A 12,551-nucleotide genomic window follows, 5' to 3' on the forward strand; every position below is an offset into this window, starting at 1 on the left:
AGAACTTTACTAACAAATGAAGTACAAAAGCTGTATTTATTTGAATTATAAGTGCTATAAATTTGCTTTAAGAAACTTACAAGTGCAGWGAAACAAGTAAAATAATAACAGGAGAGCTACTTTTCTGCATGTTTAAACAGTTGTCACAAAAAAGCAGAGGTCTTAAAGGTGTTCCTCCAAGTTTTTGTTTGGACTGAGGAAGTTTCCAAGTACACACATCTGATCAAGCATTCTTCTGCTCATTGGGACTTGACAGGACATGTTTTGATGTCAGGAGGGTAAAAATAAAAATGGTTTACTGGAGTACACCTATTAAAAATCCTGAAGGTAGGAWTTTTTTTGAAATCAGGCTTCAATAATGAATGTATATGAAAAACTTATTTGTAAAATGCAAARCATTTTCTGATGTGGGTTTTTTCCAACTGTTAGATATTTATTCAGTTATTCAGTTTAATCTTTTTTTGGACCACTGCTTGTTTTATCTGCAGTAATAAGCTATTGACAAGCTGAACTGGTGTTAGCAATTTACAGATAGTTTTGATTCAAACTCCTAAATGCCCTTAGTGGCTTCTCATAATAGGAATATTTTAGCTGTGAGTCATTTTTGCCAGATAACTGATTCTGTCTGGGGGATTCAAGGCCGTTTTCAGTTTGTATGTATAAAGCTTCTTGCCAGACTTGTATGGAATTTGGTTTCCCAATGCAGTTTCATATGGCACAAATGGTCTATTTGCTCATTACATTACACTGGTATAGTACTAATGATAGTGTACTAATTGTAGAACTGTAATGCAGCAGCCTGTGCTGCTGCTCTTGGCATTACTGCACTGTGGGTGCCAGACTTCATCTTTGCTAAGGCTCATGCAGTTCCTGTTGGCCTGGCAGTGCAGACTGTCCAAGACTCTCTGCATAGCAGCTCATCTGTCCCCTCGACCTCTCCCTTCTCCCCATTTGGTGTCATCTGCAAACCCAGGGCACATGGGTTTCATCACGTTATCCAGCTGACATGAGCAGTGCCAGACCCAGCTCAACTGGTTCAGCTTTGAGCTACAAACCACTGGAAATGGAAGAAAGCCTCTGAGAACAGAACGTGTTCCAAGCTGTGTGAGATCACTGCTGGCTGTCTGGTTTTCCCCGTTCACTGGTGTTGGTTAGGAGATGAAATGGATGGGTGTTGATCACATTCAGACTGTTTGAAGTTAGTTTTGGAGGACTGGAGGACATGTTCTGACCTGGCATTTGAGGTGACCGGTTGGCATATGGAACTTYATCAGTTCTTTATGTGAGTGTGAATAACTGCAGTGGGTTATTGGCTGTGAAATCTGACTACTTTTRTAGTAATGAGAGTTTTTAAACTTCATTTGCACTATGCACTGATAAACTGCTTCYATTCTCTTGTGTGACTGGCTAAATCTTCTCACCTTTTCTGTCTGACTACAAATACTTCTAGGAATACAACAGAAATATGTAAAATATTTTAGGAAAAGATGTGCTGCRTTTTTTCTCTTCTAATGTAGCATAGCAGCTGGAAGCACAGAAAACTGGGACCGAGTGACCAGCCATCCATTCTGGTGCTGAAAGRTGGGAGATGCCAACAGCAAGGGACTCTGCCCACTGCTATGCTGTGAAGTTCAGTAGCAGTTACTGAGCTGTTTAAAGAGGTATTTATTTTGCTTCTGATTTGTTTGCCCTGAGTGTTAAATAGCAGCTCGTTTCCAAAAGAATATAAAAGTCAGTTCAGGTGTAATCTTTCAGAATGCTTAGTGCTGATCTCCATTTAAAAGGCTTGCTTTTAGTTCTGCTGGTAGAAGTTGCACCATTTTCAGTCTCTCCCCCTGTTGAAGTCTGACTGGATGTGTAACTTTTTCAGCTTCCTCTGTGAGGAGTTACATAACYAAGCTCCTTCTTTCTTAATAAAATGTCCTTTCATATAAGTGTGGGTACAGTCTTTCCCAGAAGCACTGTCACTGCTTGGTGTGTTAAATTTCTCTGTACTAAAAATATATTTGTCTTTTTTTAGTTGTTCTTAAAATGTATTTTTTCTACAGAGATTCCTGAACTTAGTTTGCAAGTCCAAATTCTGTTCCTGTATGTTCAAATCATTTGCATTAAAATATTTTCAAGGATACATTGCAGTATTATATATCCCAAATTAAATTTGCTTCTCAATGCCAGGAAATACCTTTGGTGGCCAAGTGATAGCCTAAGCATAAATCATTTGAATTCTACCTTAATTAGTGTAGGTGGAAGATTGTCACTGACAGAAAGGAGGTTTAAGCCACACTGAGCCTTATGAAGGTCTCCTGTAGAAAATCTCAAGGCTGCTCTTACTCATGGCTGTGGCTTTAAGGTGAGTTAGTCCTCCTCTYGCTGTGAGACTGAGGACACACCATTGTGATATCCCTTGCTGAGGGAATTTTTGTTGTTTTTRTGGAACTACAATATAGTGCTAGTTTTTAAATTGTAGAATAATTGAATGATTATTAAATAGTGTCAGTCCTAGTGCAGCTTGCACGGCATTTCTCAGTATTGATACTTCTCTCTTCTGCTTATCAGTGAGAGAAAAAAAAAGAGAAGGCCTGAAAGCCCCATTCTTTCCCAAGATAGCATGGTAGCTGTCTTACATGAAACAGTACAGGTAATACAGAACTCTTTTCTCTTATTTGTGTCACTTTAAACTCAGCATTAAAAAGAATAAGGTAATAATTATGTGGGRAAGGGAGGCACTATTACAGACCCAAGCAACATCTCTCATTCTTGAAATGAAATGGAGCAGCCCTATCCCTCTGAGTGTTCACTGCATGTTCTTACAAGTGTGCATTTCCTATTTTTGATAGCCCTAATGGAGAAAAGATATTTTTCCAAATGGGGCATGTCCTTGTTCAGAGGAAACAAAAGGARAAGGATACTGATATTGTTGACCAAGGCTGTATAATCAAATCAGCCTCTTTGCTTCCTTCAGCTTGATGGGGTGGTTCTCATTGCAGTGCACAGAGCCAGCTGTTCCAAAAGATGCATGAATACRTTTGGGTTTCACTGAAGCTTACTCAGAGGTACTTGGCTCAACAGTTTTTCACCTGTGCATGAGATTTCTCCATTGTATGGCAGCATGAGTGGCCAGGAATGTCACTTTACCTGCCTGTGSCTCAAGAGCAAGCACATAGCACAAGCTTCTCTGTTCTCAGGTACTGCCAAGTGAATGCAATTTGGGAAGGAAGAACAGAGCAAGTTCTACCATGGCAGATACCATCAGAATTCTTTGARGAAAGGTAATCTAGAGTTTTAAAACTACTGTAAGTTTTAATAAATCTTGACATACTTTTGAGTGTTTCAAGACTTTTGATACTCAAGGGCATGTGACTGAAATTATRTTTTAGAAATTTTGCCTTGAAGTGAGAGCTGCCTGTCCATTCCCCACCACTGCCTTACCCAGACAGTCCTGAATTCTTGYATCATTTCAGGCTTTCAGGAACTAACGGCTTCAGGGAAACAACAAACATGAGTCTCTGATACTCTAGTGATGCCAGTAACATTATCCAAATGCAGTCAGTCCTTTGCTGGCACTGCACTGTGTGAGCACTGTGAGAATAGTCAGATTTGTATATTTAGGTAGGAAAGGAGCTCATGAATTACTCCGCAAAACAGTATCAAAGATTATAAAGTGATGTCAAACAAAGATATTTCCTGTCTATTAAACATGTACTAAAGGTGTTCCTGGGAGATCACAGGAGTACAACTACCAGTCCTCTGCACAAACCAAATTGGAAACTTCAGGAATTTCCTTGTAAGACTTTTTATGATCACAAAATATACTTGCAGAGTTTATACATACRTTTGTGTACAAGTACCTTTAGATGATCAACTGTGATAAAAGAAAGGTATTGACCATTCTAGTACTTTTTCAGACCTGAAACTGTTAAAAGTGTCAAATTCTGTACATCTGGGCACAGAATCAGTTGCTGGCAGCAGATATTCTCAGCTGGAATTTACCTTCATGTTTCCAGATTAATTCCCTGACGTGAGGGTGCATCTGTCTACATGAGAGTTTGTTTTCCCAAATGGATCCACTAGAAAGTCTTGTGGTGACTGTTACTCTTTCCTGCCCTAAGGTTTGCTGCTACTCCAGCTGCTGCTGTAGTGCTTTCTCTATTAGAAAGAAATGGTGCAGCATAGCCTTTCTTGCAGAAGTTCTTTTGCTCTTCCTGTGTCAGTTCCTCTGATACACTTTAGCACAGAAAGAAAAACAAGGATTTTCTGAAAATAAATTTAGAAATGCCCATGTTAAGAATCAATATAGTCAAATTCACGCCAGTGTCAATGCTTTGGGTGTACTCTTCAGAAACTATTTTAAAGCATCTGTAAATAAAATGAGAATATTTGTTTAGAATTTTATTTCATCACTGAAAACAAAATTCGGAATAATGATGCGACCTTGAAAAGGTTTAAAACTCAGCTTTGTTCATGATTTTTGTCTTTAACATTTGTTTATCCCATAGTTGAGTGAGCAGCATGAGTGCCACCCTGTGCTAGGCCTGCTGCAACTGATTCAAGAGCTTTACTTTCAGAAGCTCCACCTACCAGACCTTTGCACGAACAATTCAAAATAATTTAAAAAAGGAGGAATGYTAAAAAGATTTCTGCTGAAATAAGTCACCCATCAGTCTGTCTAATGTGGGCTATGCTGCCAGGCAGACACAGAGCACTTCAACAAATATTTTAATGATTGGATTAAATTTGAGCTTAAAAAGGAGGGAAGGAAGAAGCTGTCAGAAGCCCATGGCTGAGCAGGTCTTGTAGCCACAGTAAAAGCTACCTCAGCAGTCAAATCCTATTTATTTCAGAACCATGCAGTTACCTGCAGTTCTGTTCCCTTGATTGACAGGAGGACAGTAACCTTGAGCAGCTCTCTGGATATTCCTTGTTTATAGCAGAAGTAACGAAATTAGGAAGAGGTGTAGTTACTGCAAAGGTGCACATGCTACTTTCAACAGCTTTTGTAGCCCTTTGTAAACTAACAAGTACTCACATCACAGTTGAAATTCTTTAGCTTATTTGCAAGTAACCTAAGCACAATGCACAGTGAGATTGATTAGAATGACTTGTTTAGTGTAAAAGCAGCACACTGAGCTTAAGAAACCTGGAGAGAGTTTTGTACTGACATCATCACTATTTCTTGAGAAAAAGCATCTTGTGGGTCAACAGCCCTCTCACTGCAGGCTCTTTTGGTTTAATAAACAGAAAATTTGCGTGTGGGTACATGAATAAATAAGTTTGTTTCCTGCTTTCTTCAGGGAAGGTAATTCACACAACATCCTAGTTATCAAAAAAATACATTGTCTTTTATTTRTAGGTTTTTTACCAGCCCAGAGAGACAAACTGAAAAGATAAAGTATTGTAACACTTCCTTGGTTTTAAGAATATCTGTGGCTCCATCCTCCTCTGTGTGTGTATGTGTGCATGTTTCAGGCTGTGGCTTAAGTCTAGGCTTCTCAGTTTCTATACTGGCAAAACCTTCCCAAAGGCTTTCTTTGGTCCAGCCTTTCTCCACAGGAATGATGGTGGCTGGCTCACTCTGTTCTGTCCTTGTTTGTCAGCCAGCTGGGCTCTTCCTTCTGCTGGTTTGAACTCAGTTATTCCGAGTGTAGTATTCACRCTAATGGCTGCTCCTTCTTGTTTTAATGACTTCCTGGAGGGTAGTAGAATTAGCAAAATAAACCTTAATGTTGAGAAGGTGTTGGAAAATTGTCTGTGGTTGTGTTGGCACTGCAGCCTTTTGTTCTGTCTCCTCAGCTGTGTCCGATGGGASCACTGGCTACTGACACGCAGGACACAGCACTGATAGCAAATGTGTAAATGTTGAGTATTATGGGTACTCCTTCRTGCTAAAACAATAGGCTTTTAATATATTTTTTTCTTACTCATTAGAGGAAATTCAAACCTGTGCTTCTGACCTGGTAAAGCAGGTCTTAGGCTGCCTGGCACAAACAAATGTCTTGGTAGCAGCCACTCAATCAACAGCTTTTTTAAGTCAACTTTCTTTGCCTTAAATTTTCTCTAAAGCTGTAAGATGTCACTTGAAAGAGCAACAGAAAAATCAGTGTACACATTCYCTTGTAATTATCGTATTGCAAGGCATATTTCAGTCTCATACCTCAGCTGATCCTAATTTAGGTAATGAAGTTCAGATCATGTAAGAACTTTCTCCAAATCCTGTGTTTTGTGTTATTCTGTACTAAACCAAGGTTGATAGGTTTTAAAACAACCCACAAAAAAAAACCCCTTTCTTGCTGTTTCACAGAATCATTGATTTTAATTGAAAATTTCCAGCTGTGTTCCAGATTGCTGTAGAAATTGTATATTGACTTCTCTCAGTGAATTTTGCACTGTAAGTGATTTTAAAATTCATTTTCCTGGGTCATTTCAGAGATGTCATGATGGTAARCAACAAGGAGATAGTTTTGGCAGTATGTAGTTGCCAGCTTGCAGATTTGCCATAGGAGCCTGTTGTTCAGGCATTTTTAGGGTAAGTTTAGGTGGTGCTTAATTAGATTCCTTGAAACTTTCAGAATTATTCCCCAGAATTCCTAGGGACATAATTAAGGTGGGACAGCCTCCCCAGTGCTTTGGTAGAGGCCAGGAGACTAATCCAAACCATGGGACTGTTTGTGTTATGAGTCACTAAAGTGGAAAGAACACATAATGATGGGAAACARTGGAGCAGAGCAGCCTTGGTTTTGCATTAAAGCTTTTAACACTATTCCTAGGAAAAATTTCCCTGAGGGCTTTTGGCAGCTTCCATCTTTTGTAGCTGTTTCTGTCCTTTGGCAAGACAGGCCAAAAACTCTGCAGTGATTATTCATGCTYGTCTGTTCTGGGTGATGTCAGGGGCTCCTACGTGCACCAGTAATATTTTCTGCAGTGTTTTCCAGTGTGGTGGCTGTCTGGGGAACATTACTTTAGAGCTGGCAGACATGAGAGTTCTAAGCAGTGTGACATGTAAATGGGTTCAAAACCTCTCTTAATGTACATATATAGTGGTAGCCTGTTTATACCAGCAGCATTGTGCTGACATTGCTGAGAAAATTGAACTCAGCATAGTGGGTTTGGTTTTGAGATTTGATCTTTTTAACCTGTTAAAGGACCAGTTTAAGGATTATTTCTAGGACCAAAGATGGCATGATACCTGGATTCAGATAGAATTGCAGCTCTMCAGCCCAAAGTACATTTGAMTGYGATTGAGGGTATTCATGATAATCTRAGAACAGAAAGTAGACTTTAATATCTGACAAGGCTTTACAGTCCTGGTTTTGTCTCRGACTGCATGATGTTAGCATGAAAARGCAGCWGGCTCTGTGGGGCATATGAATTCCCCAGGGACTGAAGGAATGCACTAAACATGGTTACACACATAGTAACTATTTGTTTCTATATCCTGCCACTGTTTCATTCAGTGTAAAGAGCTGGAGCTTACTCAAGGCTCCAATACCAGTCCAAGGGGTTTGGCAAGTGTTTCATTTCTGTGTTTGTGTGTATCTAGGAGACCTCTGCTAGTCACTAGATGATTGCTCCCATGCGGCACACTGCAAAACCGAACTGCTGGTGATTCACAGTTGAGGTTAGAAATGGACTTGAGCTACAGATACGAGTAATACTCATAAGAAACATATGCCTGAGGACTTTTTTTTCTAGGTTTTGCTACACTTGTTATCTGAGTTGCTGGCTTACATTTGTTCATGATGCATATTCCTGGCTGAATCTCTGTCACTTAAATGTGCACTCCTCTCTGGCACATTCTGGTTCTCATGCCAAACAAAAGGAAAGAAGGTGCACTAGCCCAGACTGAGTCAGGAGGAAAAGCCTACAACACCTTTGAAGTTGGTAGCCTGTGTTACCTTTGTCAGCTCTGTGAGAGAAAAAACGGAGTTTGCGTCCTTCTGAGCACCTTGACAGAGCACAGATGATTCCATGTTGTTTGCCTTGGACAGTGCACAGTCAGTGCAATAGGTTACACCATAGGGACTTAAACTTKATGGGCTTTGCTAAGTGATAGAAATTTTGTTTAGACTATATACGTGCCCCAAAACAGCTTTGCTTGTTATTAGCTTTTGTGAATATAAGGAGTTTCTTTCTGACTGTARTTATAATCTTAGCTAATATTTTGCTTTGTTACTCTCTTGTCTYGATTTGGGATCCAAAGTCACTCAGGCATCTGGTTCTTTTTGGAGGCAAACTCCTTGTGCCATTAGGCTTAGAATGGAAGGATCCACTGAGATTGACAGATAAAAGGATGATGATGATGGTGTTATTTACACTGGTGAGGAAAAAAACCATGCAAAAATAAGTTAGAGTTCAAGCTAAGGTTATGGTCAGATGTGCATGAAGATAGCAGAAGAGGGACACTGAAAAGCAGACACAATTGCTTTGCATATACAGGCTGGAGAAGTAGCTGAAGGCAAATTCAGTGATARAACAGTATCAGGTTATATAAGGAAACTTAGACCCCTTCAAGATGCAGCCAACTGGTGGCGAGGTAGATGTTCTACTTTGAAGTTTTATAGCTTTGAAGAGCATTTTTTGTCAGGCTCTTGTGTGTGAGGCAATTGGAGATTCTGCATGGGAAGTAACTTGAGGGCAGAATGCCTGTCATGTCTTTGTCATTCACAGTGATTGCTAAAATACAYCCTTTAAACAAGGTTACATCACCTTTCTTGTAGGCTTTGTATGAAACAGATGAAGATAAACTGGAAACAATTTGATGAATCTATTTTTGTATCTTGATGAAGTAATTAATGTTGTTTACCACTTTCTTTAGCAGGTGCAATACTTAAACCTTGCCCTGAAGAGTTAATAGTCAAAAGATGGGGCCTGATCAGTCAGAAGGCAACAGTCTAAGATCAAACAGAGAAGCAAAGGAAGCCCAGGGGGGCAGTGTCTGACCTGGATGGTCTGTTCAGAAGCACACTGCTTATGCCTACACACTCTGTTCCCAGACTGAGCCAGCTCATGCCAGCTACCTTACCCATTAGAGTGCTTCATTTGTAAAATACATGCATAACAAAATATTAAGAGATCTGGCCAACACAGAAGATCATTCCAGAGGTTAAGTCTAGCTCTTTAAAAGGGATTATTTCAAGTAAATTAAATTCTGAGTAGAGAATAACATTTGTGCRGGAATGTGCATGTAGTGTAGGAATGAGATTGCACAGAATAGAGTTGATCCAAGGGCTTAGGTTTTTAGGTGGAGCACCTAACAAGATGTCTGGTTCTCTGGTATTGTATTAGATAAAAGTTGACATTGGTATTCTGGTCTATTTTTCAAAAACATGTGATTACAATTCTGTCATACACAGAATAAACTCCCTCCACCACCACCACCCTCCAAAAAAAACCCAAAAAGCCAAACAACCAAACCAGAACACAAGTCCCCTTCTCCCAAGCAAAATAACACTTTCTGTGTTTAGTGTTTTACTAATGCAGTCTGAATGTGCTAAGCAGGAGTCCCTCCTTCTTTCCCCTGTAGCCATAGACATAATAATTTGTCAAGTTGTTTCCCTGGGAACCCAGCTAGCATAACTTTTAAGTTTCACTTAACTGTCTCTGTAACCTGTAATTACTCGAGTGCTAATAACAAATCTATGTGTATCATGGCAGTTCCCAAATTAGACCAAATAATCAAGATACAAAAACAACACCCAGAGGTCTGCCTGATCCATATGCTAATCAGAATGGAATTTATGTTATCCTCTTGCAACACGTTCAGGGAGCAACACTAGACAGAGGCTCAGTCACACCTAGACCAGAAAGTCCTTTCTCCTGATCCCTCCCCTCTTTTTTAAATTGAAGCAACAGGTATAAGTAGGCAATACCTATTGACACAATTGTGGCCTTCATACCTCCAGTGTTTATGCAGTGTTGTTTGTAGACAGCATCCTGAAAGAGGTGAGCAAGATCTGCATAGGTGAAGGAGTGAAACAGGTGGACAGAAATGAGAAAAAAATCAGCTGGAGTGACCCCATATGCAATGATGTTATTGCAAAGATGAAGTTGGGTCAGAGGAGAATTTAAACAGAGGAATCCAGTTAAGCCTCCAGTAATATGATAAGAAGAAATTACAGGAAAAATCCTGTTGGTGAGGTGGAAGAAAATTGTATCTTGAATTGAAAKAGGGAGGAAAAAAGATAACATCAGTATCAAACTGATGCAGTAATAATGGAGTTGGCAATGGTGGTGTCACTGAGAGGGTGGAACAAATGGACTTATAGCATGTCCATAGACTACAGGCTGAAACTCTGTCACAGCTGACAGAAGGGAAGCATGAGAAGTTGGCACAATTATATTTGTTTTTCCATCCACAGGATTCTGTGCAGCCCCAGCCAAGCAAAGTGTGCTCTCTTAGATTGCTGTGGTCAGTGTKCAGGAAGCCCCAGGTCTCAAATGGGTAATTGCAGCTAAAGAAGTTGCYGGTGATTTGAAATGCAACCTTCTATGCAGATATTTTAAGGAAGTACAGGGACCAAACAATGTGAAAACAAATTGCAAACCTTTCTTGGCACTGCCTTACTTACTAGTTGAAGCATGTTYCTTCCAGTAAATGCCTGTGAGGCAGACACAGGAGACACTGGACTTGCAGTAAGTGCAGTCCTTGTTCCAGCCTTTATCAGCCTAAAGCTGACAGTGCTCTTCAGCAGTAGTCAGGGAGCAGAAGCCCCTGGGACCATGGCTATACAAACCCTCCAAGTTCTGGGTAAATCTTCAGAAATAATCTATATGATACAGAAGGTTAGGTCTCATTTTAAAAAGTGATATAGGCACTTGGCTGCTGTGTTCCCATGAATTAATTCCCTTTCCCTGTTTGGCAGATAAGAGAAGGCTTTCCTGTTTGCTTAGTCTAACTGCTGCCTTCCTTAAATCACTGGTATTGCAGACATTTTTTGTAAAGGTATGGAGAATATATTATATTTATGTGGACAGTATCAATGGCTTTGGTGTTAGGGGATGGTCTGCCAATAGTGTGACTGTGTTTTCCACTGTTCATACCACTTAGATTCCCCAGCTGGGACAAGTGCCTGTGATGTCAGTTGACCTACATATACAGAGAGCAATTGAGGAAATTTGTAACATGTTTGAATATGTGTGTGTATCTTCATGACTTTGAATATAGTGGGTTTTTTCTTATTGTCAATCTTTTTTCTTTTGAAATCACTTCAGCAGTCCCTGAAGTTTATATGAATTCAGAGAGGCTGCTGTCTGTTTTGAACTGAGGTCAGTGTGTGATTCTGAGATTGAATAACTGCTGATTAAATTGGGTGTTGGAGACAGCATTTCTGAAGCTGTTGATTATAATAACAGCTTGCCTGATATTAAACTTTTTGCAAACTGTTCATATCAAGATCTAACTAGGTAAGATTAATGGGTGAGTTACTTCGTATTTTAAGAAGTATTGGATTGTTAAACAGATAACAATTTTCTAAGGAAATGTGAGTAGTAGTATTATTGGAATAGGCAGCAATAAAGGACTGAAAGATAAATGGACCTTCAGGTAAGAGAATGGTTGAGTTCCTCCTCAGTTCATTAATATGTGGCTCAGCAGATTGTTTACAAAAATGCAACGTTTATGTTGCATGTTAACAATTCATTCCATATGTGAACACACTTTGTTAAGCTGAGGGTGTTGTGGTTATGCTTTTCTGTTTTTGTATTAAGGATGTTTGACAAGAGATGGGGATTAAAAAACCTTCCTGAGGGATTATGTRACCATTGGGAGGCAAATTGGCTCTCTGGCCACATATCCATATTTAAAGCCCCTAATGAATACTGCAGTACAGAATGRTTGTTACTTCTAAGACTGTGAGGTTTTTTTTGATCTGTGAATAACATTTCCAAGTTGCCAGTAATGTTTTTTTACCTAGGAAACCTGAAAAGCAGTAGGAAGCGATCTGTTTAACTGTTAGTGACAGACACTGGTTGAAGTGGGATAACCAGGAATTMATTTTGAAAGATGGGTTCCTTAATATACAGAGAAATAACCACAGTGGCTTTGCCAAAAAGGAAGCTAATATGTCAAACTAATGCCGTACTGGTACTGACGTTTTCTGACAGAACACTCCTCCATCATATGCCTTTTCCTATGGCTCTCCCCTTCATGTCACTTTGCTTTAACCAGAAAAGGTGTATTAACGTTATTTTCACCTTCTGCAATGACCAGTTCTATTACCTCCATGTTTGAAGTTGAGTGTAGTATTTCTTAATATTTTTCCTGGTTTGTATTGCTGATCTTGTTTCATCCCATTAGTGTCCCTCAGCCTGTGTTCTTGTCTCTTTTGTCTTTGCTGGATTTTGCCACCACTGTTTTTATGCGCCTGGCTAAGCCTGAAACATTTTTACCCCATGTCTGCCATTTTTGCCTATGTCTACAAAAAATAATTCTAGCAGAGACAAATATCTCTTTGCAGAATCAAATCCACTGTGTGACATCTTCTTGAAAGGACTATGTAAATCTGTTCACCTGCAGGGGATTCAGAAAACCACTCTGAAGTTACAGGAATAACTGC

At 39.6% G+C, this 12,551-nt stretch overlaps 1 long non-coding RNA gene across 1 annotated transcript; it reads left to right on the plus strand.

Annotated features, from left to right (window-relative positions):
* The first annotated feature begins 15 nt into the window (after nucleotides 1-15).
* LOC130580602 (uncharacterized) lies at nucleotides 16-5,562 on the plus strand. Its single transcript, XR_008966121.1, has 3 exons — nucleotides 16-1,661; nucleotides 2,988-3,053; nucleotides 3,186-5,562. It is a non-coding gene; the product is annotated as an uncharacterized LOC130580602 (long non-coding RNA).
* The last annotated feature ends 6,989 nt before the right edge of the window (nucleotides 5,563-12,551 follow it).

Source organism: Malurus melanocephalus, unplaced genomic scaffold (assembly GCF_030028575.1).
Source record: "Malurus melanocephalus ecotype Western Australia unplaced genomic scaffold, MMel_1.1 scaffold_346, whole genome shotgun sequence".
NCBI classification, from domain to species: Eukaryota; Metazoa; Chordata; class Aves; order Passeriformes; family Maluridae; genus Malurus; species Malurus melanocephalus.